Source organism: Corapipo altera, unplaced genomic scaffold (assembly GCF_003945725.1).
Source record: "Corapipo altera isolate COAL_440 unplaced genomic scaffold, ASM394572v1 98, whole genome shotgun sequence".
Classification (NCBI taxonomy): domain Eukaryota; kingdom Metazoa; phylum Chordata; class Aves; order Passeriformes; family Pipridae; genus Corapipo; species Corapipo altera.
Genome location: NW_020884914.1, coordinates 3,893,400 through 3,908,441, shown reverse-complemented (window position 1 = coordinate 3,908,441; position 15,042 = coordinate 3,893,400).

Genomic DNA, 15,042 nt, shown 5'->3' with positions numbered 1-15,042 from the left:
CAGCCTTAGATGTCGATGTCATTCTCTGAACATCAGTAGCTGTACTCTTCCAACACAGTCTGGCTTCTGCCATCACAAGAAAACATCTGGAGGATGGCACAAATTTTTGGCATTCCTTCAGGAGGGTGTTTAAAACCTTTTGTCTTCTTTCCCCTCAAGAACCCAGTGCAAGTCTCAGAAACAATGGGTTGGGAAATGAAGGAAGGTTCTGAAGCGAGTTTGATTAGAACTAGAAAAAAATAACCAAAACCTACACAACACAATTTGTACACTGCTACCACCTAGTGAATTGAAAGAAAACAAAATCTCCCTCTCAACTAATATGAACCATATCTAAGGGTGTGAACCTTCATCACTGAGGTCACTGGGACTTCTGCCATTGACTTTACTTATCAAACATCAGGCATTTGAACTTCAAGGGCAACTACAGAAGGCAGAAGGAACCAAAGACTGTTACATATATTTGTGATCTAGATAATTGCCATAATTTGTCCAGAATAACGCTGAAGCAAGAGAATCATTAGCAATTACTGCTTCGAGCCAGTGCAAATAGGTTCAACCGAATTAAAAGACCCATTTGAAGACTGGAACAAAGGGAAGTTTTTTCATGGGCACTGAAAAACTGACTTTTTCTTTTAAATTGACTTAAACCTTAGGAAAGAGGTTTACACAGCAGCTCTGGAAAGGTCAGTTCTGCATTTATGCAACGAATTTCTCCACCGAGTTCGGCCAACTTGCCTTCTTGCTCTTTGGTGCTTCCCTAAGGCAGGAAGGAACCAGCCACTCCTACTCAGTCTTTAGCTCTGATTTAGTGAGCACTTTTCTCAGTCAGATTGGCACGTGCTAACTCATCTCACGAGTCTGTCACACTGTCAGTGCTGTCAGTGCTAACATCCAGTGCTATTAAAATCCACACTGATTTTGACACTTCCTCTTGCAGACTCAGCATTTTATTTACCCAAGGCATACTTTCACTTGCAATGTGAATCATGGTACAAAGTGTCAGTATTAAATGATTCATACCCTATTTGCAGCACTTGATCCTCTCTCCCCTGTCCTGTGCCAAGAGAAATCCCTTCCAAACGGATCTGCAGGTTAGATATGAAACCAGGTGACTTGTACCAATGCTCAGCTGCCCTGGGACTGTCTGGAGATGCTAAATGTAACCATGGCACACAGAAAGGAGTGGCAGGAGAGCGTTTTCAGCACTTCTGGAAATGAATTCACACAATTTCACTGTGCTTCCTCTTACCTATCTGTAATAACTAGGAAGAATGTAAGGACCCTAATTACCTAATATTAGTAATACAAATGCATTTCTAGGCAACCACACTTTAATCACTTTCACAATATTTATCATCATTAGTCTCATATCATAGTTCAGCAAAGATCTTAAGTGTATTCATAACTCAAAGCACCAGTGTTTTACCCTTTACTTCTCAGCCTTAAAATTAGGGACATTATTTGAGGCTGAGCCTAGAATCTGATCTCACAACAGCCCTACTTTTTCCTGAGTCTGCTGTGTTTATTCTGAGCTCAGATACACTCAGAAGAGAATCATTCTAACAATGTAGAACACCCGATTAATTACCTTTCTCTTTTTCTGTTTGCAATTGAAATTGCTTATGTTAAAGCCAGTTGCAAAACAGCTCTGCAGAACCTGCTGCAAAGCAGTTTTCCATCACAAAAAAATTAATCTTTCAGTAATTAAATCTTCCATAAATTGGCTATTTTAGAAAGATTACAATTTATGTATCACAAAAATCATGCTTTAGAGGAAAGAAAGAGCTTTTATCAATGTTAGTCTCAAATTGAAAATAGGTTCTTAAATGGTCTGTATTAGAGTAACATGGAAAGTAAAATCAAACCTTTTACTGTTTTTTTCTGAATTTTTTGTAGCTTTTCATAACATAGGGGGTCTCCTCAAATACTTATTTTTGACATCTTAACATTTTTTGTGAAATTGCAGTGTGTACAATCCTCCTTGCATTGTCCTCCCAGCTTCCTTAAAAAATCCTCCACTCTAAGCATCTGTTTCAAACCTGTTAAATACACCCTCTCAATGGCTGATGTAGCATTTCACAGCAGTGCAGGTTTCTGGCTGGCTCCCCCTGAGCCTCCTGCACTGGCTCACCCATATTCATTTTAACTTGTACTTCGTGTTGCTACATAAAGCATTATTTTTTCTCTCTGCAGGGCAAATGGATGGGATCTGTAAAGCAAGTGATTTTGAAATGCATCTTAACTTTCAGATCAGCCTTTGAGAAATTAATTTCCACTTAGTTTTTGGAGCCGTTCCAACTCATCCTCATGAGTGAAATATGGGCATCAGAAGGTGGAACAGAAAATACAAAGCTAATGATCTGGTTCATGTTAGTTAGTTCTCTCTTAATCCTTTGAAAGATTGCATTTCCCATCTCTGGAATTTCCTCTCACTGACGGTTCTTAAAAGAAACAAGACAATATTTGCCATGCATTATATATCAAGATTAACTCAAGAAGCGAAGATGATCTATTCACCATCCCTATAAGCCTCTCATAATTAGGTCTACCAGCTTTCAAGGACAGGACTGCTTTAAGAATAAGAATTCCCATTGAAATTTAAACTGTCTCCCAGAGTAAAGTTAGAAAGGAAAAAGGCACCTAATCTTCACCCCTTATCCACCCATCATTTTGACTGGCCTGAGTCATGAGCACAAAGTGACTGCAGACCTACAGACCTGGAAAACAGACCCTCCTCCTTCCCAGGGAGCCTGGCACCACAGCTCCTTCAGTTCTGCTCTGCCCTATAGCAGGGACCATATTTAATAACTTCCTACCCACTGCAAGTTTCTCAAGAGTTGTAGGCTTTTCATTCCATTTTTTGCAAAGCTGCATTGCCTTCAGCTGAACTGTCCACAATATTTTTGCCAGAAGATCCCTCAGGAGTGGGAGGTAGGAGTCCATCTTCACCTTTTCAGCAGTGCTGGGTGGATTTTGTAGTACAACACTGGGCAAGGTAGCTGAGCTGTATCTTGGGGGATCTCTGCATTCCTTTCACTGGTGGGACTAAGAGCAGGAGGTGATGTGTGCTGTGGCTTGCTGGCCCTCACTTAGGTCAAGCCTGCAGAAGGCTTTCCTGCAGCCAACATTTCCCCAGAGAAGATGAGAACCTACCAGTCACTTAGGGAAGCTTGTCCTGCCAGCTGGGCACCTTCCTCTGCTGCCATGGCACAGACCGGGCAGCAGTGGCCTCTGGAAGAGCCAGGGGGTGGGTTCCACCTGTACTTGTCACTCTGTTTTCCTCCTATTGCTGCTGCTTGCCCCAGCCCTATATTAAACCAGTATCAAGCACTTCTCCTTCTGTCCACAAATTTCCCTTCTATCCAGCCAGTTCTATCAGCAGAGATACAACAATTGTGTAGGACTGGAAGTTACTGACATGCAAATATAACAAACAACACTTGTTGATGTGGTGAAATGAAGAGCAGACTTAAAGAGATAGCAAGATCTTCTGTTTACTTACCAATATGTATGTGAGGGGGGCTGGTGGGTATTTGCATGAAACCATCCCAGATGTCATATTTTTACTCTCATATTTACAGTCTTGCAGAATGTTTTCAAAGATTCATCCCCTTACAGAAATAGCACCCTATCCCGTTCAGATGAAAATGGTAAATTTGAAGAGACAGTCTATTCAATTTTGTTCCAATAGAATTGCAAGCACTTTGCTTTTGTCTACTATTATTTCAAATATTGGGCTGCAAAATTCAGTCCAGCTTCCAGTTCTGGTACTCAGAAGCTGCAAAGAAAATATATTTGTTTCTTTCCAAACAGCAAGGAAAATTTGGGGTTTTAAGTGAATACAAGTTTCTTGGAAACAGTAAATTTCAGTGTTCATTACTGGAGATCAGGATTTAGCACGGAGAGGCTTTGGTAATTTCCCTCAAAAAAAAGTACTTTGTATTCAGAATATCAGAATTTCTCACCTTTGTTCTCCCCTCCTCCCCCTCATTGTATGATCGAGCTGGTGGGGCTCTTAGACTATAAAATAAGTCATTAAATCAGAGAGCCTGTGTTTGTCCTACTTCCTTCACTTTTCTACATTCAATTCCACACTTAATAGAAGGGAAGACAAAAGAAGGAGACATTTTCAATACTCAGACCCTAATAATATCCCTCTGGGATTACCTGCAGCTCACTACATCATTCGAAAGCAAAGATTAAAAGTAATAGTCACGTTAATATTATTTCACAATCCACAAACATAAATCCTCATTTGTTATTCATGAGCTTATCACACACACCTCTTAAGGAGCAAAATACTGCAGCATGTGCAGAAAACGGTAACACAAAGTAAACAGAGTAGGGGAGGCAGACAACTTTATAGCTCATTTAAGGTAAAGATATTGCAGGTATGTTTGCTAACAGAGTAGAAGTGTTCCTGCCTGGCTTTGATGCAGTAGCATTTACTGTCTCCCTAATCATTACTTAATCAGATCCTTAAGTGCCCACATCCTAAGTGTGTTGCTTTTCTGTGATGGGACTCGTGGGATTTTTCTGTAAGGGGAGGTGGTGGAGGGGAGCAGTGCCTGGCACGTCCCCTTCACGTGGGGTGACAGACCCAGGTCTGTCCTGCAAGGCAATGAATGAGATGGACCCCCTTTCTCAGGGAAATTCACCCACCACCTATCAGGATATTTCTGCTTTCTACATAGAATTGAGCTGCTGACCTTGAGCACTGAGCGCTTCCCGGGCTTGTAACACGCTGCCTCCTGCACACAGGGCTTTTCCCAGAGAGCCTGGAAGCAGCAGGGGCTGCAGGAATCACAGGCAGCTATGGGTGGGCCCCTGCCCAAACACCCCAGCACTGGCCAGAGGCAGATGTGAATTCGGAGCTGATTTTACATCACAAGTGCCCCCCTTCAGATGCTAATTCATCTCTTCAGTGCCCACGGAGTAACTGCTCCGAGCTCCCAGCAGTTCAAGGCTCTGGGTGTCAGTGCTCCATCCCTGACACACACAGCCTGCCTGGGCTCTGCAGCCACTAAACGTGAACCCCAGCTAAGCAAACATGCACACAGTCCTCCTGATGGTGGTTACTGTAGAAACAGAAGGGAAACTTCCACCAATGTTTCTCTCTTATTTCCCAATAAATAGCAGCATCTCCCCTAGAAACTATATCGATCTCTAGTTGTTCAAATAACTACTATTACAGAAGTAGATGAACTCTCCCCTGATAGACCTGTCAGACTCCCTGCTGATGAGAAGCCTTCCATGCAATCCATATCCACAATTGCTTTGGAAGTCGACAACTAACATTCCCTCCCTTTTCCCCCTCCAGCTATATTCCTGTAGCTTTTTTCGGTTTCCTCCGCCTTTGCTTTTTTAAGCTGATACTTGTTTTGAGAAACTGCTGGAGTTGTGACAGAAACTTCTGAGCTACCCCAGTAATTGGCCTGCCTATGCAGAAGGGAGGGGTTGAGCATGACAGTGCAAGGGAAGAGAACCTTGAAAACCTCTTGCCTTGGATAGCTCCTATCACAAATAGGGTGGTGTTACACGGGCTTGCCATGCACGTGCAGTGCTCTGTGCAATAAGTATTTCCTCTCAACTCAGTGTCTTCTCTCCTATTTATCGTACATGGTTTGATTTTATATACTATATTATATTTCTGTTATGTCTGTCTTTCCTATTGCTATAACTATTGCAAACCATTTTCTCCAGCTCAGAGGAAAAAGGCATTAAATACACAACTCATTGAACTGGAACTGTTGCAAGTCTGCTGATGAAGACTCAACAACTGGGAGTTAACCTAAGCAACCATTATTATCTGGAACTACCAAGAAACCTAACACTCACCCTGTGTTAAAGCATTTTGTTGTACAAGGCTTAAGAAAAAATTAGCACAGGCCACACCCTCAGCTGTTAAAAGCCAACAAAGTCACATGGATTTCACTGGAACACCACTTTATGGGGCACAGACTCTGGCCTGCAGTAGATCTGTCCCAAGTGAAGACAATTTGCATTCCTCCTAAAAATAATTAATTGAAAGCTGCTTGGTAACTTTCCTGACAGATGGGTGACACAGTCCACTGCCTGATTTTCTGATGCTCATGAAGTGACCTGACTGAGCCAGCAAAGTTCTTAATACTTCACCACCTTGGCATCCAGGGAACCACTCAGGCATCTAGCTTTTGAATGTTTCTGTTTTCTTAACTGTTTAGTGAAAGAAAACAAGTTGTACTTATGCTCTTCTTTTCTTGCAATGCGAGAGATGAAGGAACATGGCACACTTGGTAATGGCACAAAATCTGAAGGTGGCAGAGCTAAAGCTGGCAGGTTTGCTGTGCTTTTGTCCAGTCCTCCCAGTCTACAGAAGGACAAGGAAACCCGCTGGGCAGCAGCACCTCAGCTTCCCAGCAGCCCTCACCACACCAAGCAATCTGCAGAAAAAGCTGCAGGTGAGGTAACTGAGAGATGAGTGTATTTGAACAGCATCAAACTCACCTTGATGCTGTTACCTCTGTAGTTATCCTGAAATGGTGTAGGAAACTGGGGGGTGTAGTGGAAGTCTGTTAGATTGCAAAGGAGCTGGATACACTGATTATCCAGTTTCAGAAGTTATTGTATAGAGTTGGGCAAGGGGAAGTTATAGCCATACTATGACAGCAAAGCTTTCAAATTTTTCAGGTGTTAGCCACCTGCTGACAAGCTCCCTACTTAAATGTCATTTAACAATATTTTTGGCATTGGCGTTTTCCTAACTGTGTTTCCCTATTCATCTTCCAGATAATTCCATTGTCTGCCTGAGTGAGGCTCAAAGAAAGACTTATGTAAAGCTCTTTTCAATCTAGACACATCCCAGTTTGAAGCTGACTATTCCAGACCTTTCCAGAATTAAAACCAAGCGCTCACTCCCAACTTTTCCTCCTCCAGTATAAGACATCTCTTTTCCGTATTTCCATTTTTAAATGTAAAAAATATTGCTACAAGCCAGATATTGCAGACTGTCCCTTTCTTATCCTAAGAATGAACAATTTTAGTGCAGAAATTACTGCCTGCAGACACCAGTAAGAATCAGCAGATATGTCTCCAAGTTTTTTGGTTTTGTTTAAAGTGACATCTGCTTGAAAATTTTCAAGTGTCTGGAAAATTACAATAGGCCTCCTGGGAATGAATTAATAGGCTGCAGACATGTGAGGCAAAGCTAAATGCTAAATAAAATACCTCACCTAGCACTGCAGTTCATCAGATGGGTTCCCAAACCTGCAATAAACCTCTCCCATCTGTGCCTGCCCATACAGCTTTCAACCTTCACCAAGGAGGGAACTCCAGTCACAGTAAGGTCGACCCTGGCACAAATTCTTTGATATTATCAAGTACTCAATCCATTTAGCAGAAAAATGTTGACTCTGTCTCTCAAAAGTATAACGATCAGGCTAGGATTAGGTTTTTTAGTAACTAAATACTCCAGAAAATAGACCCTCCTGTGGATGTTAATGCACTTTGGTTTTGCTAAAAGGCTACCAAAGTGCCTAGCCTGTAAAAATGCTTAAAAAATGCTGTCTCAGTATTTGGTACTTGATTACTGAATGGGTAGGGAGAACAAGGAAGACAAGCTGTAGGAGAAAAGGTGAGAGAAACTATCCCTACAGAGATACCTAAATAATTAAAAATGAGGGTTAGGCCAGAGCTGCAGGAAAGAGGAACTCTTTTTCCCTCCCTACACATAATAAGAACAATTAAAATAATTACCTAGTTAAAACATTGTTTATTCTATAGTGACCACCACAGGGTAGATTGGTAACCCTGCCCAACTCTAATTTCACATGGCTTGTGATACTCTGCCATTCCTTTGATGATGCCAGGAATTGTTGTTACTGGTTGAGATGCCTGGGCTGGCAGTTCAGAAAATTGAGACAGTGACATCAGAGGAGTTGCCTTCACAGAAAGCACAAGGCAGCTGAGCTTAGCCTGCCTCATGCAGTCCAAGCCCTAAGGAAATGGAAGGTATTTTTGCTGAAGGATGCTTGGTGCATCCATCCCCAAACCAATACAATTCTTACATACTTAACATCAACTCCAGTGAGCTTATCCACACCCCTATTTAAAATCTATATATAAGTACTTTCCTAGACTGAGCACTAGAGTGCACATCCCATGTCAAATTAAATCTTTACTACATGATTTACTGCTCCATTTTGTGCATATTTTTTTAAAAAAATCCCTTGAACTCTCATGTCTTTTTATGTTTTTATATATTTATCTTACAAGATTCTTTGAGATCCCCATATAAAATGCTTCATGTGAGTGAGGTTTCAACCTGACAGGCAAATTCTTTACTCAATCCTCATCTGCACCAGTGGTCTGCCTTAAAAGCCAGCCATTAGCCCACTCTTCTGTATCTCTAGAGAGTGATGCCTCCTGGGCATGACTGTACAGCCCATGGGGCAGGAGATACCAACTGGCACTGTGGGAAGACAGTAAGGAACTCCCTGCTGGAGCTCTGGGAGCTGGAATGCAGGCAAAATTCAGCAGAACTGCTGTTAAACCAACCTGCTCTTATAATTTTTCAGAGATACTGGATAATTGCAAGGGAAGACATTGTTATCTAGACTGATATTTGATTAGCTCACAGAAGGGCAGCAATTGCAGTCCATGAACAGCAGCAATACACCACAGTCTGATTCAGTTCACAATTAGCACTCCTAGTTCCTAACCTCTTGCATGAAACCCCGAATGGCAACCTAACAGACCACAGGCTGTAGTGTAAGAGACCAGGAGGAGCAGGACTGCTCCATGTGGGAAGAAGAATCAGAAGGCAAGGTAGCACAGCCAGGCTGTACCTACAGCAGTGGGCACAGCCCCACAGTGCCTGCACAGGGCAGGCAGAGCTGAGGGCTGACAGCAGTCCATGAGCTCCCAGACCAGGGGTAGAGATGAGCCATGGGCAAGGGGGAGGACAGAGATGAGGATGCTCAGGACTATTAAGGACCATTTCCACCCCCAGGGCTGACACATTCTGGTGGCTGAGGAGCCACGGATGGTGAAAATAAGGTCTCTCCAGGTTCTCACCAGGCAAGTTGCCATGAATCAGAGTCGCTGAGGTGTCCGGAATCAAGGCAGAGATCTACAACTCTGGCCTCTATTTAGAAAGTCATATTCCTTTCAGGCAGTGTTTAAATTTTATTGAATAGGCTAATGGCCACAGAAAATCCTTATTTTTACCTCCTTTTCTCACTCTAACCAGCTTTATCTGTAGTCCAAAGGAGTGGAACATTAAGGTAATTAATATTTACTCTTATCATTTCTCTCTTTGCACACATCAAGTTAGAGACTCAATGAGCATCAGAACCCAGAGAGCCCCAACCTTATCACCCAGTGTGCACCCACACTTCCATACATAAGGATCACATAACATGCATGTTGGTTGCACAGTGAAATGATTTCTGGGTTAGAGTTAGCCTTGGCTCTTGTGAAAATGTCTTTACCTTATTCAAAGCACGACACTGTTACCGAACTGAGCTTCTGCTGGCTTGAATGCTGCCTCTTCAGCATCTTCAGAAGTGTGATTTTGGTGAAGGAGCCTTAGGCTGAGAAAGAAAGGAAAGGTTCCCGATCTTTTGTTTTATTTTTCACATTTTCATTAATTGATGATTGCTTGAAGCAGACGAATAACACTGAATTTTATGTGGGAACCTTGGTGAAAATAAGGGACAGGTAGAGACAAGGATTTTTAGTAAATTCAGTTTGGAACCCAGCTCTGTGATTTATTTGATGATGGCCATCACATACATTATGCATAACTGAGTGCACTTGTGTGTGCATGTGTATATAATACATAACTTTTTAGTTTGACAATATTGATTGAAATCCTTTCAATTTGATGAATGAGTGCATTATGCACTGAACAGTGAAACTAGCCTTGATGAGTCATTGGCAGGATTTTCCCAACTTTTTTAAGGCATCCTCTCCTATGGGCTAAAAGTCAGAAATGTCCTCCCAGCATGCCTGCTCCAGTTCAGTTTTTGACTCTGACAAGACAAGCCCAGGTATTACTTCAAGCCTGTCAGTTCCTCCCACCTCTTCAAATCCCTCTACACATATCCTAATATACACATGGAGGATCAAGGGATGGAGGGTCTCTCAGGGTTCATTTGGGCTTGCAGTGCAGCTCTTTCATGTTAATTTTCCTTTTCCTTTTTCTTCACCTCAATTCACTCTGACGCCTTGCCACAATATTGTCAGTCTCTGAGAAAACAACAAGCCAAAGCAGATGTGCTGAACACATGGTCACCAACAGGAGCAGTTCCCAAGCAAAGTTAGCATGTGAAATCGTTCCAAAAGAGGGATGTCTTATCCAAAAAATAATCTACATCTGCTCCTGTTGTTTGGTGGATTGAAAAAACAAAACAAAACAAACAAACAACTTCTATGTCTAAGTTTACAGTTTGAATTTATCTAATGCTCTTAAGTTGGAAGGGTCATGATTTTAGACAGTCTGATACCATTATAATTAATTTCTCTTCTGTTGAATAACAGAGACATACAACTTTTCTGTTTTTTTTTTAATAAATAGTATCATATTGGAAAGGCCCCTCATGTTTTGGTGTCACAGAGGTGATGAAGGGTAACACCACATTTCTCTAGGTACTCCAAGAAAAGGAAATCTGATAAAAATTAACATTCTTTGGAAGAAAGATGTGGTTTTCCAATGGGAAAACAAAAAAAAAAATAAGAGGCTACTTTGTTTATAATGTTTCTCTGTTCATTTTCTTTGTCTTATAGAATTTAGGTGACTAATGTTAAACTAGGCTGTGACCTCATCCAAAGGCAGTGTATAGAACAGCAATTATACATTTTTACTGTCAGTTCTGTTCTGTTTGGGGGAATATGAGTAACCCCCTGAAGAATGAGACACATCTGGCAAGCTCTAAAGAAGCTCAGCCTGCCAAGGAGAGAGTAGAGAGTGCTGAGGTCTGGCTTGGGTCTGAAGATGAGAAGGTAACTTTCTACCTGAATCCTGAGGTTTTAGCTGAAGTTTTGTACTGAATAAGCCCATTTACTATTCTCCCTCACAGGGGCCATCACTGCCCTGCAATATAAATAGAACAGGTGCAGAAAAACAAACCATAACAGTTAAAGTAATGTGATGGCAAAATCCACACCCGTGTTTGAGGGGAGTGGTCAGGAAACTCAGACAGTCAAAACATGCTGGCTCTGAATTGTTGAGAACTTGTCCAACTTCAACAGAGCACCCTGAGAGACTTGCTATAATTTGATTACCCATACATTCAGATTGAGTAGGTACCACCTGTTAACACACAGAACAAAACACTCCCACCAAGAGCATTTGGTAAATAAATGACTTGGAAAATATTATTAAGCTCAAAACCAACATTTTACCATGTTTGATTTGCCACCAGATGCTGTGGGATCTGAAGATACAGAGAGAATAAAAAAAAAGTCAAACAATGGCACTGAGATACTAAAATAGAAGAAAAAAGGTAGGGTTTTTTTGTGAAATTGTAGTCAAAAATGAATGCAAAGCTCTTATTCTACTCTGGACTATGACACGTACAACAAACATTGCTTATTCATGGAGAGTGAGAGCCCCTGACAGTTTTATCATATACCTTATGAAGGATATTGTGTCTCATTGAAACAGTAAATAATATATTAACATGATACTATATTTTGTAGTGCATTGCCCCATGTGCTGGGACAGAGTGATGTACAAACTAGTGGCAAAGAGGTGGTTTCTCCTTTGAGAGGCCCTCAAAGCCTTCAAAGAGTGTTTCTGGGAAGATGGATGTCAGTAAGAGCAGCTGGCATTGATGCCAGTTAAACTTTCATCTTTTTGCCTCTTCCCTCAAGTTGAGGGGGAGGGACTGTAATATGAACAAGGAATAACATTCCTCTTAAATACTATAAGTTTAGCAAACTCTCAGTCTTGAGGGCTCCTTTCTTTAGCTGATAAACATTTGCGGGTTCCCTTTGAGAGTGATAGGCGTGTGTGATCCTGGGAAAATTCAGATAGAAACAGTAACATGCCAAAGACCATGGTTAGAAATGAGCAATGTCCGTTGAAAAGTTACTGTAAGAGCTGACTGGGTCTTTCCAGATCACTCTGCTTGGGATCTTTTCACCCTAAACTGAGTTCACAGTCTATCAAAGTCCAGACAAGACCCTCAGGAAAGGCTCTCAACTGATGTACTACAGCCTGGAGAAAGAGGTACCATTCTCCAGTATCTCTACAGTTCTTGCAAAAGGGCACTCTGCCTTCCCAAGCACAGCAGTGTTAGCACTGGACAACTCAGCCTCAGTATCACTGAATACTTTTATGGTTCTTAATCTAGATCCAGGCCCTAATTCAGATATAGCTCTAGACACCAACAGCAGATTGAGTGAAATCCACCAAATAACTTCAAACTTAAACATGTACAAAGATGTTCTTTTTTTAAGCTGATATTCTGTTACTCCTGTCTGTGATTCTGTTCCAGGATCATACCAGAGTACCAAAGAAGTCTGCCCAGGAACATGTACTTCACAGCCAGCTCAGCTGGCTGCACAGACCAACACCACCTACCCTGCCAGCTTATTCTCTTCTGATATTTTTCCTCTCTTTGTATTACATTTGAACTGAACATGACTCCAAATCAAACCAGCTCCAACCCTGACAGGGAGATAAGGACCCCACAAAGTGGGCCTGTGCTAAACAAACCTCTGTTACACTGAAACCAAGACTCTCCATGCAGTCCTTGCTGTTTTCCAAGTCACAGGGTACTGCACTGGGCATCTTAGTCCCCAAGAGAGATGACACTGAGAAACACTATTCTGTCGAGCATACAAGTTTTAAAGTTATCTAATGACTTGGGAAGGAGAGACTTTTTTCCCCCCCTTTTTGCTTTAAAGAGTGTGCAGGACGAGGTTATATGACTAGTTGGAATCAATGCAGGTTCTTAATGATGCATGAAATGAAATATTGCTGTCCAGTTCACAGTGAATATTCAGTGTTCTGCTTTATGATGGATACATCCTGAGCTGATGTGACAGGGCAGAAACGCCCCACACAGCAGCTGCAAGATCTGCCCTGCACACCAGCCCCTACTCTGTGTCAAATGGGTTGTCATCTTCTGCCACCACACCCTCTTCTCCAGCCTAATACATCCAGCAACCAGTTAAGTTCCTTTAGCCAAGGGGCAAATGAAAGCATTTTTCATGTTGTGGTTCCTGCTTTGGGAAGGAAAAAAAAAATCATGGACTTTACAGAATTTCTAAATAATTATATATCTTTATACCTACTCAGTCCAGGCCTGATTATTTGTACATGGTAGTGCAGCTTTTTTGCCTTTTTAATACCTGTGAAAACATGGCCAGTTGAAGCTAGGCCAGGACCTAGATGAATTAAAGCACTCCTCAGTCAGGGCAAATGCATCTGTTGCTCAAATTTCTGCATTTCTGAAAGCTTTCTTGCATCAGAAGGGAGAAGCAGCATGGAAAAAATTGAGTTACTACTCTTGTGGAGATGAATTTGATGTAAGAGAGAGAAGAATTAGAGAATAAGTAAATGAGAAGAGAAAGGTGTAGGTTTCCCTTCAGCAGAATCCCATCTCCAGTATAATTTTCTCCTTTTTAAAAAATGGACACAAGCAAGTCAGGGAAGACAAGCCTTTTCAAGACCTAGTACCAAAACCATCCCTCTGTCTGATGCAGATTGCTGCAGTGCTTTAGGTTTGTAACCTGTGCATGGCCAGATGGCTCTGAAAATCTGCAGTCGAATCCTTAAAATGAAGGTAGAGAGTTCAGAGGGAATCCACATAAATTTCAGCAAAAGAAGTTATTGCCCTTTGCCTGTGGCATAAGGGGGTAGACTGAGGCAAGTGCAGCAGAGATCTTTGGCTGCCAAAGGGCCCATCTTTGCCCTGATTTCATGGGCATCAGCTGTTTCAGGGCAGCAGCCAGGCAGGATTGGGTCAGATCTGGGAGGAGCACACGTGGGACAGGCACTGGCAGCTGCTGCCTTCCACTCTCTGTCTTGCCCAACCCAGCAGGACTCCTTCATCTGATAAAGCCTTTGAACAGGCAATGGTACAGCACCTAATGCAACAGGAGAGCCTATTCCTGGTGCCTTTCATGTTTAATGGTACACGCAGATTTCCATATTCCTCCTGCTTCTGTTGATAAATAATCTGGATGCTCCTTCTCATTGCTTTTATCCAGACACAAAGGACAGTGCAAGCAACATGCTGTGCCTCATCTTTTCTCCTGATGGGCTCTATTTAAAATGAAAATCCAGGCAGAGAAAGGACACCAAGGGCTGCTTGTTCAGTATTCCCTCTGTGCTTAGATGATTACACTAGGGAACACAAAAAGAAGGACTGCAAAACCAAACAGTAGGAAGCCACAATCCAATAGTAGAAGAGAAGAAACCTCTTTATCCCACAACTATTGCAGAAAGTCAGAGGAGGATCTCTTAGTGAATTGAATTTTTTTCTCTCCTGTCCCTTCTCCAGGGAAAACTGTAGTTTTACCACTTTATTCCCAAGTGTTTCAGCCAGTCTATGCTAATTTTCCATGCCCCCTCCCCACCCCCATCAACTCCTGCTCCTACACACCTGACTTCAGCTTTATCTTCATCTTTTAAAACAGCTTGAATCGCCATTTCAGACCCACCAGATTTACGGTTAAAATTAAAGCTTTGGCAAGCTTCTGTCACTATGTTGCCCATTACTGTGGTACAATATAATGTAATTAATGTTTTTATGTTTAAGGAAGAGGAGGCACATATGTTCCTCAGCTGCTGATGAACAGATTTATAGGTAACACATCTGAGTCAGTGCCCATGTTTAGACGTAAGCCTGACAGACCACTAATCATTTTCTAAAAGCTGTGCACCACTGCCCTGCTTCCCTGGATTTGCAAGCAGGACTGTGCTGGGATGCCATAGTGAGATGATAGATTTCAGGTGACACAAGGGGAGGAAGCAAAACATCAGTAAATGTTACAGCATATCTATCTCTTCATAAGCAGATGTTCTTACTTAACACGTACCATTAA